This window comes from Pteropus alecto, unplaced genomic scaffold (genome assembly GCF_000325575.1).
Source record: "Pteropus alecto unplaced genomic scaffold, ASM32557v1 scaffold125, whole genome shotgun sequence".
In the NCBI taxonomy this organism is placed as follows: Eukaryota; Metazoa; Chordata; class Mammalia; order Chiroptera; family Pteropodidae; genus Pteropus; species Pteropus alecto.
Window position 1 is genome coordinate 4,936,884 of NW_006436888.1, and position 6,484 is coordinate 4,943,367.

Consider the following 6,484-nt stretch of genomic DNA (forward strand, 5'->3'; position numbering starts at 1 on the left):
CGCTCTTCCTCTTTCAACCTAGTTTCTGGGTTTTAAGAGCAACGGCAGGAGAGGTGTCCAAGGGCAAGCCAGGGCATGGGTAACCAGAACCATCCAAAAGCCAAATCCCCGGGGAGGCGGGGATAGAATCACTTGCTGTGATTCCACAACCGAGGAATCCTGGCCCCTGGAAAGACTGTGGGGACGCTGGCACATCTGGCCTTGGGAGGGGGCAAAAGCTGCTGAGGCCATGGGCAGAGAGGGTGTGACAATGGAAACGGCTACCCCTAAGCTTCCCACATGGGTGTAGACTGACTGAAGGAAAGTTGGGGAGCGAGTGAAGGTAACTGGGAAGGAGGAACTGGAAAAGACAAAAAAATAAAAAAGGTGCATGTATGCGAAAGACAAACCTGGAGGAGGAGAACATAGCGGGGAAACAAAGACGCAGCAAGTGAAAGCAAAGAATGGTGCGGGGAGAGAGGGGCTCACACTCCGGTTGTAGAAGGAGATTTGTCTGGAGTCAGATCTGAAGGGGAGCAGGCATGGGGCGGCGAGCTCAGCACAATGGACTCTGAACCTGAAACCAAGATTCTGTAAGGCTGGGCTTCTGCCCTCAGCTTCCACCGGGCCAGAGCCTACTCCCTGACTTTGGCAAATACCCTGGTTCCTGACCAGGTCTGCACTGGGTGGGGGAGGGTCTGCCCTGCCATCCTCTACTTCCCCCAAGGAGCGGGACTGTGCGCGTGTGGAGAGGGGGGTCGCTTGAGCGGCTCTGTGAATCACTGGGTATCTCTGTGAGCACCCTGCAGTGAGCTCTGGAGTCTGGGGCTTATTCGGGTGGCCAGAGACAGCAGGACGTAAAGACGCTGCCGGGATTGCTGATGCGGGTGGGAAGATCTGTGCTCGTCCACGTGCATGTGGCTCTTCCCTCTGTGCAGATTGTGAGGACCGTGGGTGGATGTGTATTTGCGTGAGTGGACTATGAATCTGTGTGGGGGACTGTTTGCCGGTGGTCTGTAGATCTGTGTGAGTGTGCAGGCGGGTCCGTGGGGCGCACGCGGGGGGTTGGGTTTCCAAGGCCGCCCCGCGAGGTGCTGTCCGCGGTGCTGACCTGGGGCACGGAGAGGAGGGGATCTACACCCAGCCTCAGGAGGAATTGCGGGGAGCTGGCGCCGGCTTCCACAGTAGAGAGTGGCCCAGGAAAGGAAGCCTCCTAGGAGGCGCCTTCCTAGCCGAGCTGCGGGCCTCCGCCCCCAGGGAGTTGGAAAAGTTCTCCCAGCGGCGGGGTTGACTCACGGGACTCGGCGCCACTCGCGCCAGCATCTTCCCCCATCCTCGGCGCCGCCACTGCTCGGCTGCCCACTCCACGTCCACCCTCACTCGTGTTCTCGGCAGGGCCCGGAGACCCTTTCGCGCTCGGCTTCCATCGTCCACCTAGCCTGCCCCGAAGCCCCCGCGCGCCCAGCTGGACCCGCAGCAGGTTAGTTGGGCCCCGGGACTCGGGAAATGTCCCGCTGAGAGCATAAGTGCGCTAAAGTAGGGAGTGGATGGGGAGGAGGTCATTAACCTTTTCCTGTCCCCTTCTCCTGCTCCAGCCCAGCCACGAGCCAGATCTGGGGCGGGTTCAGACCGATGCTCAACTTTTATGGAATCAGTCATCCACCCGCGGGGACGAGCAGGGGGCCGGAGGTCGGAAGCCTCGCGGTTTCTGGACACCAAACTAGCCGGTGTAGACCGAGGCTGCTCAGGCCCGCTGGGAGTTGGTGCGGAGCTGGGGACCGACAGCGGAGGACAAGCTCTGGGTTCTGCCCACCACCAGCCAGCTTTCCCAGGGTAGTGGTTCCGAGGCCCGCATCCCGGACTGGCTGGAGAGCGGGGGAACTTCACGCACCGCCCTGCTCAGGCCAGGGTGGGGGCGGCGCGGAGGACTTGACCCGCTCCTCCGAGCAATGCCTCCCCAGCCCCAACCCGGATGGCGCCCAGCGGCCGTCGCACTCACCTCGACTGGCCGAGCTGAGCAGGCGGCTGAGCCGCGGGCGCAGGAGGGAGGAGCGCTGGAGGGGCCGAGACTGGGGCCACCCGTGAGGACTTGTCCCCTCGCGGGAGTCGCAGAGAAAAGCTCTTCGGAGCTGCAGGAGGCTGGAGTTCCCCGCTCCGCTCCAGAGCACACAGACCGCGCACAGCCTGGTGCGGATCCTGGTCCCCAGCGCGAAATCCCGAGCAAGAGGCGCCGCCGCCTTTTATTCGCCGTCCGCCTTTGTTTGGGTCCCGGCTCCACCACGGGATGTAGGGGTGTCCCGGGGAGGCTCTGGAGCCGCGCCCCACCCCCCAGCCACTGGCACCTCTGGCCTTCACGCCACCGGGCCTTGCGTGAGTAGCGGGCTAGGGCCTGCGCTCCGTCGCGCACTGCTGTCTCCGGAGCCCGCCGCCAGGCGCCGCCGTGACTACTGCTCCCCCTGCCAGGGCCGTGCGATGGTACAGCCGGGCTCCCACTGCCAGCCTCTGAGGCTGCAAGCGGTGCAGCGACCCCTGGGGGTCAGTCCCTGCCTCTGCAAAGGGCCCATTCCTGGCCACCTGCCCGGGCCCCGAGTTTCCTAGGTTCCTCTCTTAGTCCACTCAGCCTTGGCAGGTCACCAGCCTCTTTGACATTCGAAGGCATCCCCGGGTCTCCTCTGGAGGGAGCTGCCAAGCCCAGGCTCCTGGCACCGTCCCTTCTTCCTTCCTTCTCCATTCAGGTCTCTGGCACCAGAGACCAGAGCCATGCCAGCCCCTGGGACACGGCTTCCCTCCAGCTCTAGCACACGGTAGGCCTGATACCACCGGCCAGAGGACCACAAGAAGAAGAGGCTGGGGAGCCACCGCCAGTGCCTGGCCCATTTTTCTCCATCAGGGATCAGAGGGCATTGGCACTGGTGTCACCCAGCAAGAGCCAGGGGGATGCCTCTAAAGAGGACAAGCTGCCAGTCTCCGGCTGCAAGACTGAAGGGTTTTACTTATAGAAGCCAGTGAGAAGGGAGGACATTGCCACTGTTGAGTGAGGGGTGAGCTAAGAGTTTACCCTACATCCTCAGAGTGTGTGCCAAGGGAGGAAGAAGGCAGACAGAGAGATGGATGAAACACAATCCTTACTTTCAGAAAGTTTCCAGCTTATGGGAGAAATAAAAACGGGAGAGTTATAAAATGAAACACCAAGTGCCATAGCCACAGACAGATGCTCAGCCCATGTTGGTTTCCCCAACCCTCCTGTTTAAAAAGGGAAAACTGAGTTGGGGGCACCTCTAACTTTAAGGTGCTTTGTGGAGCTCAGTGGTGCTCAGTCCCCACATGCTGTACCCACTGGCCAGCTGCCAAGTGGACACATTGGTATTTATGGCCCCGGATGCCTTGAGAGCTCGTATGCAGAAGCAAATGGCCCAAGCCAGTGTCCCGGCCCCTGCACTCACTCCCCATGTGCTCGGGTTCGTCGGGGGAGCCATTGCAGGCTAGCCAAGCCTGTCAGAGGACAATTAGGGGCTCCATCTGGCCTTGAAGACATTAAGGTTGAGGGCAGCTCCGGGCATAGAAGGTGCCACCCTGAGCCTCACGGGGAGAGAGAGAGACAGGAGCGCCCTCCAGAGAGGTGGAGAGTGTGTGTGTTGCTTCCCCAAGATCAGAGGCCACATCTGACGCCTGAGTACAGAGGAAGAGACACAGCACCACCCTGCAAACTTCCAGTCCCTCTTGACACGTTCCAGAGGGAAGGCAGAGAATGTGGAGCAATGGGAGAGGGTAAGAGGAAGAACAGAAAAAGATTTGTTTTTAAAGGAGCAATAACGGAGACACAGAGTGTGTTCCCAAGCCCAGCTGAGAGCAAAGAGTTTTCTTTACTGGGTGAATGGCTTACTCTTTTCAGTTGGTTTGAAGGCTGCTTCCAAGAGCCTCCTCAAAGTTCTCCAAGCCACCTGCAGTGTTCCTCTTAGTCTGATGAATCCACAGGGAGTGCCATTGATGTACCCTGTAATGCTGTGCCATCCTCAGCCCATACTCGGGACACAGCCCCCACTCCCCTGAGAACTAGTTTTAGTGGATTGGGGTCCTAGTTTCATGCTGTCCAGCTGGCCATAGCTGCGACCACCTTTGCCACACTCTCTCCAGAGCCCTTTTTGGCCTCCGAGACCACCAGATGATTTCCAGTGGGGACCGGGCTTGCTCTGCCTTTGGTGGGGGACCATCTGGGAACAGAGGGCGCAGAGGCAGAAGCCCAGTGGAGTGAGAAAGGAGATGAGGAGTGTGGTACCCAGGAACACGGGGAAAAATGCAATTTTCCCAGGCCATCCGCAAGGTTTTAAAAATGCAAATGGAACTGGGCCTTTGAAATATGCCTGCCATAAAGTGGAACCAGTGGTGGCAGCGGGAGCTGGCGCGGGTATGGAAAGTCATGAGAATCCTCCTCCTGAGGCCTCATTCTCAGAATTCCTTCCCTTCAATTCCTACTCTGCCTGCAGGACTCCTGTTTACAGGAGCCTGGGAATGCTGCACTCAGAGATCCTTGCCCAACCTGAGATCACGCCCCCCCACCCCCCAGCCTTCTTTACCTCAAGATGTTAATTAAAGATGACTCCGATGGCCAAATAATCTGCCCAACTAAAAGGCTGTAGAAAATAAGGTTCTACCTCCCCTCTGACCCTCTATTCCAGTGCTGTCTGGTGGAAGTTCTTCCTGGGTCTTATTTAAATGCCTCTTGGTGCCAATAAACGACTTCCCTTGTACTCTGTCTTCACAACTAATTGAAAAGCCTTCTTTTGTAAGGGGTTGGAGCTGTAAAGGGCTGCTTTGTCCTTAGCTCCCATCCTTTTATTTCTATTTTCTCTCCAAGTGTGTCTGAAGCAGAGCCTCTGAGCTCGGCACTGATTCCGCTGCTCCCTGTAAAGCTGTGTCTCTGTTCCACCCCTTACAGCTATGTGACCTTGAGGAGAGCACTTTACCTTGCTGAGCCTGTCATCTCATCTGTAAAATGGGAATGGTCAAAGTACCTATCTCATAGTAGTGATTATAAAGAGTTTATAAAACGAGATAATCTCAGGGCCAAAATAGCATTTAGCACAGTGCATGGCATAAACCAAGCTTTAAAAAACACTAACTCCCCCACCCCACTTTCTATGTATGTATGTATGTACGTATGTATGTATGTATATATGTAAATATGTGTTTAAATTAGTCTCAAGTATACAGTACATTGGTTAGACATCTATATTGTTCATAAAACGATCCCCCCAATTGCTCCCTCCCTGCCCTGACCCTCCACTTAGCCATCATATTAATGCTAACTGCATTCCCTATGCCGTGCTCCCCATCCCTGTGAACAACAATCAACTACTAATTTGTACTTCTTTAATCCTTCACCACATTCTCCTAGCTCCCAAACCCCCCTCCCTTCTGTCCGTCACCAAATTTTCCACTATATTTGTGAGTCTGTTTTTGATTAGTTTATTCTTTTAGTTCCTTAGATTCTGCATATAAGTGAAATCATATGGTGTTTATCTTTCTCTGTCTGACTTATTTCACTCAGCATAATAACCTCTAGGTCCATCCATGTCGTTGCAAACAGTAAGATTTCATTTTTTTTAATGGTTGAGTAATATTCCATCGTATATATGAACCATAATTTTTTTATCCAATCATCTGTTGATGGGCACTTAGGTTGCTTCCATTTCTTGGCTATTGTAAATTGTGCTGCCATGAATATTGGGGTGTATAGATCTTTATGAATTATTGTTTTGATTTTCTTTGGATAAATACCCAGAAATGCAATTGCTAGGTCAAAAGGTATATTCATTTTTAGGTTTTTGAGAAAATTCCATACTGTTTTCCATAGCGGCTGTACCAATTTTGTAATCCCACCAACAATGTATGAGGGTCCCCTTTCCTCCACATCCTCGCCAACACTGTTGTTTTTTGACCCCATTTTCTTATTATTAGTATTACCTGCTGGGCAAGAGATGACCTGGAAGTGACTATAACACCTCTCACTTCTTAGCCCCAGTCCTGGTGAGGCGGACTGTATACAAATAAAGTTTTCCCACCAGATGGTTGAGCAGCTGAAGATAAGAGTATATAGGGAGGGTTGGGATGTTTATCTTTTAAATACAATAGATGAAGACAGTTTTTCCCTTGTTCCAGAATCAGGGAAGAGAGTGATTACATTTATAAGTAATTTACTCTTCAGTCTGCTAACACACTGACTCTGGAGCTCTTGGCCCCAACTTCCAATTTCGCCTCCTCTGGAAAGCCAGTGAATAGAGGCAAGTGAACTGGGTGTGCTGGAAAGAGCACTAGATTTAGAAAACTGGATTTGATTTTTTGTGTGTCTTTAACTAACTGTATGACTTTAGGCAAATCATTTCATTTCTATGAGATTTAGTTTCCTCAGCTGCAAAATGGGAGTATAATAATCTCTGCCTATAATATGTCTGCAATTATCTTTTTAGCTGAGGTGGAGCATAGATTTATAGGTGATAATCAGTTA

General features: G+C 53.5%; 1 protein-coding gene across 1 annotated transcript in view; it reads right to left on the reverse strand.

Annotated features, from left to right (window-relative positions):
• The window catches only part of DISP3 (dispatched RND transporter family member 3), a 43,838-nt gene extending 41,715 nt beyond the window's left edge, over nucleotides 1–2,123 (reverse strand). Inside the window, exon 1 of the mRNA XM_006914358.2 lies at nucleotides 1,979–2,123. The gene's annotated coding sequence lies outside the window, so the exon portion shown is untranslated. The remainder of the gene's footprint in view (nucleotides 1–1,978) is intronic.
• Nucleotides 2,124–6,484: the final 4,361 nt, after the last annotated feature.